Genomic DNA, 21234 nt, shown 5'->3' with positions numbered 1-21234 from the left:
CTGGAGACTTTGTGAAGTGGCAGCTTAAAGGGGCATCACAAGCCAGGCAATGAAGAAACAGGCTTATTTGGAGTTTTATGGCAACAGTTAAATCACATCTTTTAATTAGAGGCTAATGGTAGCAATAACAGGAATGAGCCCTTACACTTGACTTTAAGAATTTCAAAGTACTTCCATGTTCATTTTCTCTTGTGAAGAACATAAGAGTTCTGTGAGAGCACTAGGGCAAGAATTGAATTTGAAGCTCATTCTGAAATGAATATCAACTTCACATAGCGTGGAAGATTGTGGGATCTATCATCCTCTCTCTAGACAAAGTTACTTTTAAGACTAATTATTAATTCGGCCTATTTAAATCCATCTGTAGAAAATGGGTGTAGCTCCTTTTAATAAAAAAATGTGGGCTCACTACGAAATCTGCAACCAATGCCAAGGAGATGCATTAGTCAAAACCAATTCCTTGAAGTGCCCAGAATTGAACAGATAATGGCTCTGTTTATATCCAGGAGGACTTTTTTTTTTTTTTCACTGATATAGAAAGGTTTCCAGGATTAATCTACACACTTGTGCTTGCATTTCAAAGGAAATGTACTGTCTCAATTTCCACTTCTATTTACTGTTTTCTTGCCTAATTCCAAAAAATCATGCTTAATGTGTGGTCTACACACACACAATAGAAGATAGATTTGCTCTAGGATTTAAAGTTAGGTTAAAATATCTTAATTTCTTTTTTAAAGATTTATTTATTTTATTTGAAAGGCAGGGTTACAGAGAGAGAGGGAGGGAGGGAGGGACAGAGACAGAGAGAGAGAGATCTCCCATCCTATGGTTCATACCCACCCAATGGCCATAATGGCAGGAGCTGGGCCAGACTTGGAGCCAGAAGCCAGGAGCTTCTTCCAGGTCTTCCACTTGGGTGCAGGGACCCAAGGACTTGGACCATTTTCCTCTGCTTTCTCTGGTACATTAGCAGGGAGCTGGATGAGAAGTGGAGCAGTCAGGAATCAAATGCTGGCATTGCAGGTGGTGCCTTAACCTGCTGTGCCACAGTGCCAGCCCCAAAATGTCTTAATTTCAGAAAGATCAGGTGGCGACTTGGGAAACAGTTCATTTCAAGATGCCTAGAGGTCAACTCTTCTGGAAAGATCTCCACAGTCACCAACAGTTAAGAAGCGGTGTCCTGTACTCCCTGCGGAATTATATACGAAGTTGACTGCTTGTTATCTGTCAGGGAAAAGAGAGCCTAGGATACATTCTGAGCCAAATCCAGTCCAGCTATGGGCCAATTACCAACCTGCATCCACTGCCAGGATCAGGCTACCCCTCCAATTCATCTGGTCTCAGAGCTCCTGAAGTTCATGGCCCATGTAAGACAAAACAGCTGATAATGCTCTAGACCAGCACATATGGGGACTGCAACTGCATTAGAATGACTCCTGAGCCTCCTCACCACCCCTACTACCCTCTCTTCACAATTTGAGTCCAGACTCCATTTTCTCTGCAGGTGGCATCCTTTCTCAGTAGGTGCTCAAACTGTGAAATACCAAGGTGGTAGATGGGGCTTCACCCCTGTTCAGGGTCAATCCTGCAGCCTTCATCACAGTGCAAACTGAAGCCCCAGTGCCTGGATACCCACATCGACAAGGACAACCTCACTGAACACGCAGGAGTTCAAATGCCAAGAAGTTCGAGTTAGGTACAAATAAGAGAATTAAAAACCAAAGCAACTCTGTGAATTTTGGCTAGCACTTCCAGTCTGTCAAGATCATTGCAGGTCCACAGTCTAGCATCCTCCAGGATGCTTTTGTATGGATAACTTGCTATTTTGAGAAGCAACCTTTTTTCTGTCTTTGAGGCCTTGAGGGGAGTAGGGACAGGACAGCACCAAGAATGCAAAGGGAACGTCCTCACTGGTCTAGAGCAGTGGTTCTTAAGTTTTCCCATGTGTCAGAATCATCTGGAGGGGTTTGCTGAAACTTAGATTGTGGGCCTAAACCCCAAGGTTTCTGATTCAGTAGATCTGGGATGGGTCCCAGAATTTGCATTTCTGACAAGTTCCCAAGAAATGTTGCAGCAGCTGCTGCTGCTGCTGGTGGTGGTTTAGCAAGTCATACTTTGAGGAGCAATGACCTAGAGCCAGACATCAATCTAGATATTTAGGTCTGGTCATTCCAAAATCCTGTAACCATCCCATCATTGATTCCATAATTTAAGACCCAGTATCCAAAAGTGCAGTCAGAAACTTGATGAGATTAATTTGCTGTAATTCACATATATGAGTATACTTTTAAAAGTTTGTGGAAATGGAATTAAAAGAAATAAATGGATTAAAAGATATTTTGATACCAAAAATTGAAGCCCATGCATAGTTACCTTTCACATCATCTTTTTGCAGATTCATATTTAGGATCAATGAAGCAATAATCACAAATGCTTGCCATAGTGCTGCCAAGGGTCCAGCACTGTTGTAGGCATTTTACCTTGTGAAACTGAAATGAGCTCGTACACATAACAGCCCAATTTAACAGGTGAGAAAACACAGGCACAGGGATGTTACACCAACTTCCCTCCAAGTTACACAGCTAGACAGTAGGGCAGCCAGGAGTCAAACCCAGGATGACTGACTTAATCATTACCCTAGCCTGATGCTCCGTGTAGCAGATAGTATGGCTCCATAGGGGTGAAATGTGCTCTGTAGATTATGAGGGACAATCCTAACCAAAAGGATGAAAAAATGTCAGTGACATCAACTTAGCCACCAGTCATGTCACTTCAAGGTAACAATGTTACTTTCTTTTAAAATTTTTTTTTGTGAGGCAGAGAAACAGGGAGAGAATGAGAGACAAAGAGAGCACTCTAATCTTCCTGTTCACTCCTCAAGTGTTTCCAATAGCTGGAACTGGGGTAGGATCCAGGAACTCTATCCAAGTCTCCCACATGGGGCATGGACCCAATTCTTTGAGCCATCACCATTGTCTCCCGGGGTCTGCATTAGCAGGAAGCTGGATTCAGGAAACAGAGATGGGTATTGAATTCAGGCACTCAAATGTGGGAAGCCAAGATCTTAACTGATGTCTTAATCACTATGCTAAATGCTCACCTCTAACATTAATTTTTCTGTTTATTAAGTGCTAATACTTTTACAGTCCAAAGTTTGGGAAATTAGGGCCCATCAACCAAACCCAGTCCACCACCTGATTTTCTTCTGAAATTTTTTATTGAGATCATTATGGTTTCACCTGCAGTTGTAAAAAATAATACAGAGAGATCCCTAGATGCATTGATTGGGAAGACTAAATCATTTTTTCATTCTCAGTGGAAATAATTTTAAGGAAGACCTTGCCAAGTTTCAAAAATATGCTGAGACAAAAGAGGCAGATTTGATAATCTTCATTCAAGGAACTTTATGGATGTCCAGGTAGTGAATGTAAAACACAAAGAAGGTTCTAACACTTTTCAAGTCCAAAAGCAGATAGGACCAAAGGATCACAGGTACTTGGCTGACTGATAGGCAGCTTTATAGCTCTTCTCAAATATTATGACATAAGAACTGAAGCCAGTTTCTGAACTGAGTTGTCCAGTGTTTGGCTTTGGGTGAGAATCTAATTATCTTAGTTCCAGAGTCAAGCCACATTAGAATGCTGGATACAGTTAGATCTTGTCGTCCACAGTGCTGGCTGCACATTAGAGTCACCTGGATTTGCCTGAATGCCATCTTTGATTAAACCATTCTTTCAGGGAGGAGTAGGCCTAGGGATGGCTGTGTTTTATGCAGGTGATTTTGACGTATAACTTGGGCTGAGAAAGACTGGATTGACTGTCTCTCCCTTTGTAACCCAGCCTTTCAAATAAATAAATAAATACATCTTTAAAAGGGGGGGGGGTTGTGGTTCAGTGGATTAAGCTGCTCTCTGTGATGCTAGAATCCCATATGAGTGACATTTTGAGTCCTGGTAGCTCTGCTTCTAATACAGCTCCCTGCTAATGCACCCAGGAAAGAAGCAGAAGATGACGTAAGTACTTGGGCCCCTGCCACCCACATGGGATACCTGGGTGGAGTTCCAGGCTCCTGGCTTCAGCCTGATCCAGCCTTGGCCATTGTGGCCATTTGGGGAGTGAACCAGTAGATGAAAGCTTGCTCTGTGTGTGTGGTGTGTATGTGTGTGTGTGTGTGTGTGTGTGTGTGTGATTTCTTTGTTACTCTGCCTTTAAAATAAATAAACTTTTAAAAATTAAAAAGACTGAATTAGAAGGAGTTTCCCAAACCTCCCCTTGACAAACCATCCTGAAATCTTTCCTGCTGTTTAAAGTATTTCTTTGGTTGAATGTCAAGGATTCCGGGATGAAAAGCTCCAAATGTATAAAACTGCCAAGCATTCTTGAAAAGCCATGCAGCACAGATGGGCACTTATTTATAGGATGACCCAATGGTGAGCCTGAGCCTCTCTTTGAGACAAGACATGGGGAAGAGGTAGACTAAGTTATCAAAACTACCATCTGAGGCTGAACAATAGCTGTATTGGGCTAAATACACATCAGTTCCCGTAAGTCAGTGTGCTGTGGCTCTTCAGTGTTGTAGCACATGTCTATCTGGCAATATGCACAGGCAGTCTTATTCTCACAGATCAGGGGACCATCGATATCATTTAGTCCAACCAAGACCCAAACTAACTCAGAGGTCCACTCTATTACTCCCTGCTTTCCAAATATGTCCCATACCCTAGAGTATCACTTGGGTTTAACCATGAACTCAACAACCTTAAGCCCCTTTCCTAATTCATCTTCCTCTAAAAACTGCTAAATCTGCTCTTTTTCCAAATAATTCTATTCATACCCTTTGCAGTGACTCATTTAAAAGAAAAACCAAGGAAGCTCATTGTACTGCAGTTTCTTTCAACAAGTTAGCTCTCTGGGTGTGTACACATAATGTAAGTGGGATTATGTTTTCGGTATGACATGCTAAGGGCTAATTGCTGGGTGTTGAGCTGTTGTACTGTAAGCTTTGGTTCAAGGTCAGCCAGCCCCAGTGGCCTGCTCCCATAGAGCCAAATCCATGAGTTCTCAGGATGCCAGCTCTCTAGAGTCTTGCTACTCACCTTTCCTGCCAATTTCAGAAATACCCAAAGCAATATGGTCCTACCCTACAGCTACAATCTACTTTTTGTCATGTAAAATAACATTCTAATGTTTCATGATTCCACCAATAATACCTATGCATTGACACATAAAATTTAAGAGCTGGACTTAGGCTAAGGCAGCTTTATGACATCAGTTAGCCATTATTGGGTAAGAAATTAGCCACAACTTAGCAACTTAGAAGAACAGTATTATCTCACAGTTTCTGTGGGTCAGGAACTCAGAAGTAGCTTAGCTGGTTGGTTCTAGCTTGGAGTCCCTCATGAAGTAACACTCAAGATATTGCTAAGACTGGAGTCTTGGAAAACCTTGACTGAGAGTGGATGGCCCACTTCTAGGGTGGCTATGTCATATTGCTAGCTAGCTAGTGAGGACTTTTCAGGAGGCGTCAGTGCTTCCCCTTGGGGACTTGCCCACCGGGCTGCTTGAGTGCTTTCGCAAAATGGCAGCCAGTTTTCCCCCGAGGAAATGATCTGAGAAAGTGCAAGATGCAAGAGAAGTCCTCTGTGGTCTAGCCTTGGAAGTCATCTTCTGTCATTCTGGGAATATGTCTTGATTATACATGGCATCCCTGTTCAGTGTTGGAGGAGCCTATACAAGGCTATGAGTACCAGGAGACAAGGATCATTTGGCTATCTTGGAGGCTAACTCCTACAATAGCCCACCCCTCTTTTATTTTCACAGAAGAGAAAACTGGGATTCAGAGAAATGAGATTTTCCCAAGATCACATAACCATGACATTTTAGTATTTGCTTTTCCTTCACCCTTACTGATCCTTACCACCCACAATTTCTTATATGTACTTAAAACACCAAATGCTGTTTGTCTTTGGGAAAGATTAGAAAGATTATTTCCAAATGTGAATCTGTTCCCTGATGCTTCTAACAGAGGAAGCCCTTGTAAGCCAGAAAACATATGGGCACAGTGCATACTCAGGGCACTGGAGAAAGGTTTTCCCTCATGTCCTTGAGTCATTAGGGAGGAGATGTTCCAAGGGGAAGCAAACCCAGAAGTGAACTGCAAAGCCACTGTTGGAGGGATAAATTGTTAGCTTTTGTACAGTGTCTGCTCGCTTCAGCTTGCTCTCAGGTGCAACGGTTTACCTGGCTCTCTGCTTTGATTTCTGAGGAGGGAAACCAGAACAGTAAGGAAAAAGCAGAGCATATCACACAAATCAAACCAACGGCAGGGAAAGCCCTCCCCAGGAGTTGGAGTGTCATTAATCCCAGATAAAAGAGAATGATGCAGCCTCAGTAACTCCTTAAAAGCACAGAACATTTTTCTGTGACAACTTGTGTTTCTGAAAACACGCAAATACACACATCCATGCCCACGTGCATATCCACACAGGTTTTTTAAGCCCAAACTCAAAACTGTGATCAACCTGATTAGTCCTTCTCTTTTTCTGGGCCCTCTTTGCAATAGCCATCTTCTGAGAAAGGAAACCACCAGCAAGAGACCTTTTGCATATTGTCTACCCCCTTTCAGTCAGTTCAGAAACCACAAGGCCTGTCATCTCTGATCAACTTAACTAGTTGAGAGACACGATGACTTTCTCCCTGCCTGACCTATTTTGTCTAATGGGGCTGGCTCCTTTGCCCTCTGCCAAGCTACCTTCTCTCTTAAGTTCCTTTTATAGCAGGGCTTTATTAATGGTTAAATTGTTGGGAGTGGATCTGTCTCCCTCACAAGGCTTACTTCCCCTGTTCAATAAACTAAGCCATGGGATCTGAGAGACTGTCCATTTCTGCTTTATTTAAGCTCAAATTCCTCCTAGCCCCCCAAAGAGCATGAACTGATGGGTAAGATCTCAGTCTGAGTCCCCTGCAAGCCCAGCAGTCTGCAGTCACTTGTTAGCTGTCTTGTATTTCCTGCCCTGAGTGGTGCTTGTGTGGCCCGTGGGAATTTTTCCCAGCCCTCCATGGAATTTGGGGATCCCCAGCGGAAATGCTTCAGGAAAGAGCTCCCCACCACATCTGCTAATAGAAAAGGGCCCCCCTTCTCAGTCTTCAGGCAAGAGCCCTTCCACATGTGCTGAGGTTTTCATGTTTGACCCCTCTCTTCACCTTCAAAGAAGGTTTACAAACTCCATCCATCTACCATTCTTGTTGCTGTCACACAGGTGACCCCACCGAACTGGAACATGAATGGCCCACAGCTGTCAGAGTGACCTGTGCACTTCACTCCTTAAAGTGTTTCTCACTTGTTTTCATTGCCAGAGCCATGCAGTCAGCAGATCTTTCAAAAATACAAAGCAAAACCAAAAAGCAAAATCCACAAAAGTGGCTCACCAGGCATTTTGTACCTTGCATTTCTGCCCACCCAGAACAGAAATATCTTGCTACAAACCTTGTGAACATCGTCCAGTTACTGGAGGTGCCATGCTGATTCTAGGCCTTTACACATGCTCAGAATATTTTTAATCATCTTTCTCTACTCCAGTACCTGTTAGCTGGCTAACCCCTATCCATCAGTCAGGTCTCAGTTTAAATACTATTTCTGCAAAGCCTTTCTATAGCCCCTTAAATTCGATAAGGCACCCATGGCATTCTGTGTTTGTCTCATCATAGCAGCACCCCTCACAATGGAGGAGTGGGTTGCTATCACTCACATATTATTGTATGACTTTCCTTCTAAGATGTTAGGTGCCATGAAGGGGAATGTATCCACAGTGCCTAAGACATTTCCTGCCATTGGTGACTCAATCAGACATGCATTCATTCTGGCTTCCACCTTTAAGACCAGTTAAGCACATTGAAGCCCAGAGTCATATCCAAAAAGAAACAAATAGATATCCAAAACTAGAATGCAAATCTTCATGTAAAAATGATTTACATTGTAAAACATGCAGGAAAACTCCTTAAAAGCCAGGGAGTCCTTCGTCCTAGAGACTTCCTACCACAGATCCCTCTCCTTCCTTTGTAAGATACCCAGTTTTCCACGTGTCACTCCCCCTCTTCGTGGAGGAACGACACAGGACCCTGCGCTGTTCTTTCATCTGCTCGGCCCTCCCCGGGTTTGCTGCTGGTTCTTCCCGGGTTGGCTACTATCCCTTCCACCTCCGTGGAAGGGCAGTTCCCCCTGGCCACATTCCCCACTTCCGCAGGGGAGCGGCACACCGCCGGCCGGCTCTTCTCGGGGGCTGCACAGGTGTTCCTTCAGCTAGATGTTCCCCTTAGATGTTCCTCATAGATGTTCCTGGTGCATGCCGTCTCTCTCCTCCTTTATAGTCCTCCTCCGCCAATCCTAACTCGGCTGCCCACACGCCGAGTACGCTGCTCTCCTCCAATCAGGAGCAAGTCCTACAGTTTATTAGCTGAACTGGAGGCAGCTGTGTGGAAGCTGTTTACTTCTCTCCCAGCGCCATATTGTGGGAGAGCAGATGCATAGAATAAGTCTTAATTCCAGTAACTCAGTCCAGTCCGGGCTGCTCCCCACAGATCCCCCTTTCTTTTTATTTTTGGCGTTGATACGCGCCTGTCTTCGGTGTCCCGCGGCACACACTCTGCTCTACTTGCTAGAGATGCCACAGGCTCTTACAAGTCCTATCAATCAGGCAAACCGAATCCGGGTCCTCTCTTCGCCATGTTGTGAGGAGGTTTTTAGGAGCTGATGCGTGCCTGTGTTCGGTGCCCTGCAGCGCATGCTCTGGTCGAGCCTGCAGGGGCTTACAAGCCCTATCAGGCAAACCGAATCCAAGCCTTCTCATTGCCTTTTTGTGGGGAGGCCTTACTGATGTTAATTCGTGCCTGTCTTCGGTGACCTGCGGCACATAAGCTGCTAGCCGCCCAGGTGCTCATCGCCTCACTAATCGGGCAGACCGAATCCAAGCCTTCTAATTGTTGTATTGTAGGGAGGCCTTTCTATTTCTCTATTTCTCTATCTCCGGGCATTCCTATTTCTCCCATTTTACTTCTGTCTGCCAACATTCCCATTTCTCTCACTCCACTTCCAAACTTCTGTTTCTCTTATCCCCGCAGCTTCCCGCTGCCCGCCCCGAGGCTACTTCTCGGCGGCTTCCCGGCTGAGCCGCTTCAGCCCGCGCCTCTCTCATCTGCGCAGCTTCCCGGCTTTGCGCGGCTTGGCTTCGCGCGCTCCGCGGTCTCCACGCCCTTCGCGTCTGCACCACGGCCTCACGCCAGCCCCGTTCCCTATCTATTCACGCCCCGTGCTCTCTCTGCACGCGGCGGCTTCCGCAAGTAACACAGCGTAGCTTACGTGTCCGCCACTAGCATTCAATCTAAGTTCCCCGGGCTAGCCTGGCGAATTCAACCCAGCATACGTCTCCGCCCCACGGTTTGGCTTCCCGTCCTTTGCTCCCCGGGCTAATCAGACGGATCCCAATCTGGCTTACGTTTCAGCTTCTGGTTTCAACCTTTCGCCCCCTATTCCCGGGCTAACTTGAGAATCCCAAAGTGGCTTTCGTGTCCGCCTTGGCCTGCCCCCCGCGGCTTCAATTTCCCTAACATTTTTCTCTACCCGGTATGTTTCCCCAAGCTTTCTTCCAACAATACTCCTCCCTCATTTCTCCTGGCCTCTCCCCACAGTCTGCATCCGAGTCTGTTTGTTCTAGCTTTCACTTTCGCTTTCGACCTTAGAGATTTCTCCCAGCTTCCCCCCGTAGTCCGTATCTGAGTCTATGCCTAGGCTTTCAACAGCTTCCTCCGGCACCTCTTTCGTCCGGCTTTTCCCTAGGCTGTTTGCTAGTCTCTCAGGTATTTTCCGCTTCTTCCCGTTTCTTTCCTCCTAAGTTTGCTAATCCGTCCTAGGTTTCCTATCCGAGCTAGGTTTCCTATCCGAGTCATTTCTTCCCTCCTAAGTTTCCTTATCCGAGTCACGGCACCATTATGTCGCTCCCCCTCTTCGTGGAGGAACGACACAGGACCCTGCGCTGTTCTTTCGTCTGCTCGGCCCTCCCCGGGTTTGCTGCTGGTTCTTCCCGGGTTGGCTACTATCCCTTCCACCTCCGTGGAAGGGCAGTTCCCCCTGGCCACATTCCCCACTTCCGCAGGGGAGCGGCACACCGCTGGCTGGCTCTTCTCGGGGGCTGCACAGGTGTTCCTTCAGCTAGATGTTCCCCTTAGATGTTCCTCATAGATGTTCCTGGTGCATGCCGTCTCTCTCCTCCTTTATAGTCCTCCTCCGCCAATCCTAACTCGGCTGCCCACACGCCGAGTACGCTGCTCTCCTCCAATCAGGAGCAAGTCCTACAGTTTATTAGCTGAACTGGAGGCAGCTGTGTGGAAGCTGTTTACTTCTCTCCCAGCGCCATATTGTGGGAGAGCAGATGCATAGAATAAGTCTTAATTCCAGTAACTCAGTCCAGTCCGGGCTGCTCCCCACACCACGGAGCTCTAAGCCCCTCTCTCTCCCTCCAATTTAGACTCAATCCACTCCTTCCAGTTCTTTTCTCCAGCCATTTATATCTGCCTCAGTCACCAGCAGCACAAAGAGCTCGAAGCCCCAACACCGAGAACTGAATCTTGCTTGGAAGACAGAGGAGAAAGGGATCTAGTGGTTTATGAGCTTTTTGTGGGTTTTGTCTCAGAATAATAGTGATGGTACATGTGTGTTGACTATATGGGAGGCACTCTACTTTGATCTATTATCCTCACAACCATTCTGTGAGCCTGGCACTATTATTTTCCTTTCCATCACTGCAACCCTGGGACTCACTTTGTCAGGTAACTTGCCCAGGGTGGCACAGAGAGGAAGCAGGAGAGCAGGGATTTGAAGGCAGAGGCTGATGCAAAATGTCTCTGCGGCAGGCAATCTGGAAACATGAGCTGAATGCAGAGACAGGGTCCCACCTGGGAGCCAGCTTGGAGGCTGGCAAGGTGAAGGGTGTTAAAACAATTTGTCTGATAAACTGATTGCAAGCACATGTCAAAGCTTTATTTCAGAGTTGCTTAAAGAGGTTTCAAAAATCCAGTTCATAACTCGGAATAGGAAAAACTGGTTAGATATAAGTGAGCATTAAATTCTGTTATAAAGTGAATGTAGTGAGGCCAGTTTCCCAGAAGGGGCTCCTAATCTCATTAAAGTTGATCAGAAAATCATTCATAGGTTTCATCAACAGCATTCCCCAGAAGCAAATACAACACCAGAGCACAAAGCCCTACTCCGGTACAGGTTCGGGGTCACCTTCTTTCACCAGGAACTGTTCTCCCTAGTCTGGGTTTCTTTGTCTCAGCACCACTGACATTTGGCCCAGGCAACTCTATTGTGGGAGCTGTCCTTGTAGGATGGTTAGCAGCATCTCTAGCTACTACCCACTAGATGCTAACTAGTACCTTCCTCCTCCTGGCTGTGATAGACAAAAGTGTGTCTGTATATTGCCAAAAATATACCCGTAGGCACAATACTCTCCCCCATGGAGAACCACTGCTCTGGACCCTTAATTCTCAAAGAGTGGTCCATGGCACAACAGTATCCCTTGGGAGGGTGTTAGCTCTGCAGGGTCTCAGGCTCCAACTCCGATTTCCTGAGTCAGGCTCTGCAGTTTAAAAAGATCTCCAGGGCATGTGGACACTGGCATCTGCAGAGTTCTTCTATGCCAGTGGTCCTTATCCTTGGCTGCTGCTACGGTTTGAATGTGCTCTCAAAAACTCCATGGTAAACCTAACTGCCATGGCGCAGTGGTATGAGGTGGGAGCTTTAAGAAGTGATTAGGTCATGGGGGCACAGCACAAAGACATGCTTTCCTAATGACTCGGTTCGGCAGTTGCATCTGTGTCTTATGTGCTCAACGTGCCCTTTCCTGTGTTATAGCACAGCACGAAGAACCTCCCCAGATGCTGGCAACATGCTCTTGAACTTCCCAGCCTCCAGCACTGTGAGCCAAATAAACTTCCATTGTTTTTAAATAACACAGTGCATGACACTGTAATGGTCTAAGCAGCTACACATCAGAACACCTGAGAAGCTTTGAAAAGCATGGATGCACCTCCCCTACTAGCAGACTCTGATGTAATTGGTCTGGGGCAGGCTGGGCTTTGAAACAAAACAACAATGAAAACCAAGCTTCCCAGGTGATTCTAATGTACAGCCAAGTGTGAGCTCCTGTCCTGAGTGGTTTTAAAGGAAATAGTCCCTCCCACCTTAACTCTGGGAGTGATTTACCACAGCCTATAAACAAGATCCCATATCTCCGAAGTGATGCTTTTTTCCTTTCCCTGAGCGTCCTTCTTTTTTGAGCTCTTATTGCTTTTAATATTATAAAATTAAAGTCCTTTGATGATGGCTTCAAAAGGTAGGATTTGGCTATAACTAGCTTTTTAAATGATGCTTGGAATGGTTTGGGGAAAAAATGAAGTCATTTACTTAAGCTTCCCCAGATACCTTTTGAAAGAAGAGCCATCAAAATCATTCTTCAAAACTCTGATAATTAAAAAAAATTCTGTAAAGTACTTGACAAAAGTAACAAACATTAGAGCAAATTCAAGGAAATTGTTTTGTATGAAATGTTTAATTATATAAAGAGCTCATGTAAATTGGGAAGCAAAACACTAACACCTTCATAGATAAACAGATGAATGAAATGAACTCACAGTTCACAACAAACGGATGTATAATTAATAGAGAAGCATGAGAAATTTGCAGCCTCACCCGATTTTAAAGTGATGTTCAAAAAGACAAAGAGTTACCAATTTTCCTTTTAGAAAACTCACAATGATGACTGGCAAAATGCCCATTAAACAATACATAGTCGTTCTCTCAAAAAATATTGCATGTCCACTGTGTAGTAGGCATTACACTAGCCTAGAGGATGAGGGTGAGGGTTAATAAATGGAGCAAGTCCCAGTCATTGTGAATTTATGGCTCTTCCAACCCAGTTATGCTTCAATGGAAGTCCATCCTTAAGAAAATGCTCATGTGGAAAAAGCTTTGTTCATTTAGGATAGCAAAACTGATGAATAATGGAAGTGTCCAATAATAGGATTCCAATTAAACAAACTCTGCTTTTTCTTTGTGAGTGACCTGCCTCATTCTCACACAGTAGCTCCAACACACCCCTCCCCACCCCACCCCACCCCACCCTGGCTCCTCCAGCAGTTCACAGCAGCCTTTAATCATCTTCCTGTCCAGAGCCAGCTCAGCCCCATCCTAATTTTTGTGTTCAGTCTTGTTTTGCTTAGAGTGAGGAGAGGGATTAGGGTAGGGCCCCTATGATTTCTAGAAGTTTTTGTAATAGAATTTGATTGGATGACCCTTTCCTTTAAAATGATATTTTTATTTATTTAAAAAAATTTATTTGAAAGGAAGAGTTAGAAAGTGAGGGAATGCTACATAGAGATCTTCCATCTTCTGGTTCGCTTGCCAAATGGCCAGGCTGAAGCCAGGAGTCAAGAGCTTCATCAGGGTCTCCCACATGGGTGCAGGGGTCCAAGTACTTGAACCATCTTCTGCTGCTTTCCCACGAGTATTAGCTGGGATCTGGATGGGAATCAAACCGGCACCCATATGGAATGCCAGCACTGCAGGCGGCAGCTTAACCTGCTATGCCACAGCGCCGGCCCCTTATACAAGTTTTGAAAAAGAGTTCAGTACAGGGAAAAAGCTTCAGACAGGCTTTTAATTCTGAATCAGCTATTAAATAACTGTGTGATCTTGTTCAAGTGACTCAACCCCTCTGGTTTTCATTTTCTAATTTTTTTTTTGACAGGCAGAGTGGACAGAGAGAGAGACAAAGGTCTTCCTTTGCCGTTGGTTCACCCTCCAATGGCCGCCGTGGCCGGCGCACCGCGCTGATCCGAAGGCAGGAGCCAGGTGCTTCTCCTGGTCTCCCATGGGGTGCAGGGCCCAAGTACTTCGGCCATCCTCCACTGCACTCCCTGGCCACAGCAGAGAGCTGGCCTGGAAGAGGGGCAACCGGGACAGAATCCGGCGCCCCGACCAGGACTAGAACCCGGTGTGCCGGCGCCGCAAGGCGGAGGATTAGCCTAGTGAGCCGCGGCGCCGGCCTTCATTTTCTAATTTCTAAGATGAGGACCAATACTCAAGTCCTAGGTCCATTCATCCTTGAAAATAGTTTATTTTACCGTACTGTAAAGCTTTAGAGTTATATCTTTGTCTGATGGTCATAGTTTTGATTTGAATACTAAGTTTTAGAGTGATTCATTTTAATTGTTACTGTGAAAACAAAATCAACCATCTTTAAGGTGATTTCTCTGACAGTATGCTTTCCTGGAATGCATTATTGGAAGAAAGCAGGGAGGCCTATATTTGTTTCATCTGTTCTATTAACTATATATCAGGAAATTGATTTTTCTAGAACTCTTGGCTGCCACAAACCATTGCTGTACAGTTTTAGGGTATTTCTGATGTAAGCATCATTGTCTGAAGGCCTTGAATGCTAAGACATGAACAACAGTTGTAGTGTGCACTATCTTTCCCACCATGTGGGCACGATGGTTATACATGACAAGGTGCGAATGTGCTTTGCAAACTCTAGAGGATTCCACAAGTGCAGGGATTCTGTCTTATTTCTGAAACCCTCTAACAAAGTCTGAAGCTTTAAGCAGTTTGTTGTGGGAGCATGGCTGGCCATTGCATATGGAACATGCATGAGACACTGCCTTTCTCTAGGCCACTTCTCAGTGTCACTGTGTTTATGGCTCTATGAGTTAGCACCACGTAGGAGGAAGTACTCATTGCACTGCTCATGAGTGTCTGGTTAAAGGACCAAATGCAGACAAGTGTTGAGTGGACTCCATTTCCCACATGATGTATGTGGGGCCATGGCGACTATGAGCAACACAGCTAAAAATGGGTCATGGCAAGGCGTAAACATCACATGCTTCTCAGCCTGGACTTAGGGTGACTTAGGGAGACATTTGGTGTATCATTCCTGTACTGGCCAAGCTATGCCTTTCCTAAATGGAAACTAGAGGTTGGGCTCCTGTATCTTTTTTGGATTTGGATATAAAAGGTATGTGGGGTAACCTACAAGCAGCTTTCTGGCAGAGTGCCTCAGCTTCCCCATCATTCTTACAAATGGTCCCCACAGCAGAACAGAATACAGGAGAATATCTGACAGCTTTCTCCTAGGCAGTGAAGCAGTGTGGCCCTGGAGACCGCCCAGCACACTTGCATTCCAACACCCCGACAAACAAGTGTCACGGGCACTTTATAGCATGGGCAATTTTAGCTCTGGATCTATTCCCATTGTTTCCCATTGCCAAATCTGAGTGCTGATACAGAGCAGGAAGCCTAGGTCTCTGGGTTCCTGAAGTTTGGTGTTCTGGTATCACACAGGCATTGGGAGCACATACCGAGTCTCACAAGGCCAAAGACGGAGACTCTGGACCTCTGAGAACCTGGTTCTCTGGAAAGAACTGCCTCTGATCTCATCCATCAGCACACTCCTATGTCCAGGCTTCCTAAACCCTCTTGAATTCTATAGGAACCTAAAGGGGGGAGAGGGAGCTGGGAGCACAGAGTGATCTGCAGGAAACCAACTGCAATGGTTCTTCTCTTCTGCTGCTACCTCTTGCCTGGCTCCTCCAAGGTTCACTTTGTAGATTAAATGAGTTAACTGTGTGAAGTCAGTGGTGGAACACATAATAGGTGCTCAAAATTGGCCCCTTCACCATCACCATCAGCTTGTTCTCTACTCCCATATGAAGCACAGGCTGATGGCACTGACCCCCCATCCTCTCCAACCAGTGTTTTCCAGGCTTTCTTTGGCTCTCAAGCACAGTAGGTGAAGGAAAAAATGTGCAGTTTCCCTAGGGCTCATAAAGAATTCCATGCATTTATTTTTCTAAATAATGCAGTCATTGTGCAGTGGCCATGATGGTCTGGGCAACTTGGATGAGGATTTCTCTATGTTCATAAAACCATCTCAGTCAGAGAGGTCACAAACCAGAAGCAGCAATGAGGGGATTCCTGGGGCTTTTCAACAGTTACTGAAGGGCTGTTGGTCAAGGCAAATGTGTCATCCTGTATTTCTCAGTGAAGCCATAATTTCACCTATCTGAGACAGATATATGGTGATCAGAGTCTGTCTTATAAATGGTACCTATTTCTGGGTTGCAGATGGCATTTCCCAGTATGGAAACTTCCTGGAGAGAAGTCCTACCTCATAGAACATGCTTCAGTGACAATGTGCTATGGATCATCACCCCTTCCATGCTGCCCAGAGAAGCCCAAGAATGTCTTGGCTTCAAGGGAATCTTGTCATGGGCCTCTTGCTTAGTTGAAGAGATTGGCTCTATGTCACCCACCACAGTGACCACAGCAGTAAAGCAGTTGGAGCATACTCCACCTATGATGGGGCTATGGCTGGGGCCAAGGGCAGAACTGACAACACAGTGGGGACACAGCACATTGAATCAACAATCGTGCTTTACTGTGTCTATGGCATCTTGCTGGATCCTGGTCTCTCACATTGAAGAATATGGGGTTGGCTGTAACTCCATTTCTTCTGGTCTCATTTCTCCAGTGGTCCAACTCATGAATCCCTGAGCCCCTGCAGTAAATCAGGTGTCATAACAGGCATGGGGATGTAAAAATGATTAGGGTATGTTCAAAGCCTTCAGATCACAGTCTAATGGCAGGAGAGCTACAATAGGAAACACGTGAGGGCAGTGAGATGCTGCATGAAAGCAAATGATTACAATTCAGGATGTCCCACGGAAAGTCATGGGGTAGGGAGATTTTAGTCAACAGTTGTAAGCAAAGAGGGAGAGACCTGAAGGTTCTTCTCAGGTTACATGATGCAGGAAGTGATCAGGTGAACTCAGAATGCAGGTGCATAAAGGAGAACGGTCAGAGACAGGACTGGCCCTTTTTTTGTCAGGTTGAAATTGTGAAATCACTGGCCAACAATATATGTCTTAGCCAGAAACTCTGGGGTGGGAAGGAGGCAGGGTCTTACTTCCTTTTGGTGACAGGCATGGACCTAAAATTGATAATTTCTAACAAGAGGAAACAACCTAAATGTTCACTGACAGGTTAAACAAAACGTGTTGTGTGTATGTATAATGGAAGTCAGCCTTGAAAACAAAGGAAATCCTGCACTATGGGACAACATGGATTAACCTTAAGGACATTATGCAAAGTGAGACAATAGTCACAGAATGACTAATTCTGCTTGATTCCAGTCATACGAGGTAGCTAAAATAGTTAAACTCATAGATTCAGAGTGGGATGGTGGTTGCCAGGAGTTGGGGCAAGGGGGAAGTGGAAAGTTATAAATTAGCGGGCAGAAAGTTTCCTCCAAGCAAGATGAATACACTCTAGAGATCTGTTGTACAACATTATGCCTACATACATATACTTAAAAATGTGTTAAGAGGGTAGATTTCATGTTGTGTTCTTATCATATTAGGGATTCACAAGGATTTGGCTCCCAAAGCTCATGAAGATATTTAAATCCCAAAGTCTTAAGTTAACAGTTAATGGCTTAATGCTAACGGCTGATGGATTGGGGCGGAGGCTTGATCTAATTATATAGTCTAAAGTTACAGCCTTTGGGAATTGATTGGATTGGGTTAGATTGCTAGAGGGGGCCCCATGATTAAATCACAATGACTTTATAAAGAGAGACACATGGACACAGAGGAAGAGCCTGTTTCCTGTGTCTGGTTTTTTCATGGTTTGCCATATGATCATTCCTCTGCACACACTCCAGCAGACAGACTGTTAAGCCCCCTAGTCTTGGACTGTCAGCCTCCCAACTGTAAGCCAAAATATTCCTTCTTCCCTCCTAAGTTGCTCCTCTCACGTAGTTTCCATAAAGGAATGAGAAATTGAGCTATACACTACAATAAAATGGAATTCCAGAGAAATATGAGAGCCTATGTTGACTGCTATTGATAATGTTTTCAGTTTTTCAATCATTAATGCCTGCCTTCCCTTCTCTCCGATTCAAGAACCATCTGAATCTTCCCTGTTAGTACAGTGGAAGGAGTTCCTGAGTCAGCACACCTGAATTAAAAATCCCAGCTTCTCCATTTACCAGCTATGAGAATTTGAGCTAGTCATATTCCTTTTTTGGACTTCTATGCATTTCATCTCAACAATGAGTACAACCCAGCCTGAATCAAACATTATAAACTTCAATGACACAGTGGGCCTAGTGATCTCTAAAGAAATATACAGGAAAACAAAGCTTTCCAAAAGATCTCTGCTGTAGGTCCCTCCTCAAGGCTCAGTGGCCAGAACTGGGTTGGTAGATTGGCAAAGAGTATTTTGCTCAGCAGCCTTTGTAGTAGAGAAAATTAAGAGTGTGGAAAGTGTCAAACCACAGTTCCTGTCCCCAGTTGGATGAGGATCCTTAATTGTAGTTTTCTTTGTCCAGCCGTTGGTAAGAACAAAAGCTGAACATTCCATCTTATAGAGAAGATCAGAAGTCAAACAGTAATGACACCCCAGACTGATGGAAAACAAATATGTGAATAATGATCATGGGTCTTTCCAATACAAGAACTTCAAAACGAAATGGAAATAATATCGACTAGCTACTGCTGCTTACCAAGCCACCCCCAAATACAATGCTTAAGACAAAACCATGTTTTATTGTAGCTCATACATTTTACGCTCAGCTTATCTTGGTTGAAGCACGTCAGCTGGGAGCTCTGCTCTAAATAGGGCCTGACAGAGCATTTGAGCTGGGGTGGCTCTGCGACACATGCTTCTCATCCTTTTTTGTGGAAACAGAAGACTAGTCAGGGCATAGGTGTGTTATGGAAATGGCAGAGGTATACGAGAGTAGGCAAACAGATGTCATACTGCTGTGTGGTGGCCCTTAGCTAGTCTTAGCCCTTGGCTAGTCCAGGCTCTTGGCTAAACATGAGAAGGAATTCAAGGATTAGACATAAGGAAAGGTAGGCAGAAAAGCAAGCTTGATTTAATGCAAAAGTGTACACTCAGGAATGGGTGTGGGCAAGAGAGTGAGACAGCCAGAGAGAGAGCGCATGCACCCTTGCACTTCATAGTGTTCGGGGCCATCTTTCTATACAATCTGGGGGCAGTGGGAGTGGTGTCTATGGTGAGGCCTAATTAAATATTCAAAAAGGGCAGAGTTGGGGTGAGGCAGAGTACCACCCATTTCCTTGCCCTTTTTTTGAAATCTCAAGTGTCATGACATCAGGTACATGATGGGAATGGGAGTGGCAGCCATGATAATTTTATTATGATGACATTATGATGAACTAAGTTATAAAGGGTTGCAGTCAGCAGCTGTATTTGATTTGTTTATGCCAGTGCTGGTTCTTAAGCAGCAAATCCCTATCACCTGTGATCTCCACGGCACGGGGTAGTTGGTGCACATGGAGCTCAGGTGCTGGGAATCCTCAGCTCCCCTTTGCTAGATACCTCTTGCCTATGTCAGTATTTCTTGCCGCATTCTGTTGACCAAAGCAAGTCATGTGGATAACCTCGGGCTGGAGGAACTATACCCTACTCGCAATGGAAGGAAAGTGCAAAGTTACACGGCAATGGAAATAGCTATAGGGAGGAGTGAAGAATGGAAGTCATGAATCTAAGTTTACCTCAAGCACCAAATATTTTACAAGTCATAACCGCAAGATCAGCATTACACTCTAATTCCCCAGAGGGAAGCTATCCTAATTCAGTCTGGGATTACTTAAATCACTAGAGCCAAAGCTGACAGTCACACCATCTACTCATAGTTTGCTTGACATTCATGGAATTGAGAGATGACACTTCCAAGTGGAAACAGGGTCTTCAATTTTGAATTGTATGTATCATACTTAGCCCTAAAAATATCTCATGGAAAGTAAACTGACGATGAACCTGAAGTACATTATACTGAGTAGAATAAACCAGAAACAAAGACAAATACTACATAATCTCATTCATATTGTGGAGTCTACAAAGGTTGAACTCACAGAAGCCTAGAGAAGAATGTTGGTTGCCAGGGGCCAGTGGCAGGGGAATACAGAGATGTTGGTCAAAGAGTACAAAATTTTAACTAGGAGGATTATGTTTTGGAGATCTATTGCAAAGCATGGCAAGTAGTTAATAATGATGTATACTTGAAAATTACTAAGAGTTTAGGTCTTAAATATTCTTACCACAAAAAATTAAATCTGACAGGTAATGGATGTGCTACTTTGCTTGCTTTAATCATTTCATGTATGCGTATTTCAAAACATGTTTTACACCATAAATACGTATAATTTGTTAATCATACCTTAATAAAGTTGAGGGAAAAATACTAATGGTTCTTTTGGATTTCTTTTTCAGGCTTGATGTGAAGAATTAAAGAGAAAAAATGGATTCAAATGAATATAGCTCACTAAAAAATTTTATATATTTGTATGAAGATCATGAGCCCCTGGAATGCCGAAGACTAGCAGAAATGGCCCGTTTTTACATTTGTATCTCTTCCTTTTAGTTGGCTGCATTTCTCATTTTAATTTATCTTCATTTTTGGTACCTTGCAGAGCAAGTCAGCAATGAGTTCACCACCTGGAGGGTGTAGGCTTGAGGAACGTGATTTCATGGAAGGGATTTGGCAATGTGCATAACCATCATTTTGATGAAAAGTTCTCTAAGCTACTTCCCACAGTATTTTGGTCAATATTTGGATTGCATTTTGGTTCTTCACCTATTAGATCATGTCAATAAACTTTTTATGAGTTCAAATAAATATTTGAGTAAATTTAAAATGTGCATCTAAGCTAAATTAATTTTTATACCTTCAGATAGCTACATATTATCTAAATGGAGAGAAAAGAGCCAGCTCTCACCTTGCCTTAGTGGGGACTTACTGAGTTACTGGGTACCATGGGTAAAGCTATAGTTGACAGGTCATTGCATGTGGAGTTAATTATTGCCTGAGGAATTAGGTATTGTGGATATTCCTCCTCCAAGGATGACATTTATGGTGAGTGCATTTCACTTCCACAGAGGCTCAGAAACTCCCCCTGTCCAGGTGGAATAGAATTCACTATGAGGCACAATAAAGTAGAGGCAGAGCGATCAGAACAAAAGACAGGGACAGAGGGACCGGCGCTGTGGCATAGCAGGTTAAGCCACTGCCTGCAGCGATAGCATCCCATATGGGTGCTGGTTCAAGTCCTGGCTGCTCCACTTCTGATCCAGCTCCCTGCTAATGTGCCTAG

General features: G+C 44.6%; 1 protein-coding gene across 1 annotated transcript in view; it reads left to right on the top strand.

The window, feature by feature from the left end:
* SMPX (small muscle protein X-linked) overlaps window positions 1-20778 on the top strand; it is a 60931-nt gene extending 40153 nt beyond the window's left edge. The window contains exon 5 of the mRNA XM_008272443.4: window positions 20354-20778. The gene's annotated coding sequence lies outside the window, so the exon portion shown is untranslated. The remainder of the gene's footprint in view (window positions 1-20353) is intronic.
* The last annotated feature ends 456 nt before the right edge of the window (window positions 20779-21234 follow it).

This window comes from Oryctolagus cuniculus, chromosome X (genome assembly GCF_964237555.1).
Source record: "Oryctolagus cuniculus chromosome X, mOryCun1.1, whole genome shotgun sequence".
Lineage (NCBI taxonomy): Eukaryota > Metazoa > Chordata > Mammalia > Lagomorpha > Leporidae > Oryctolagus > Oryctolagus cuniculus.
The sequence above is the reverse complement of the archived record's forward strand: the minus strand, read 5'-3'. Positions and strand labels throughout refer to the sequence as shown.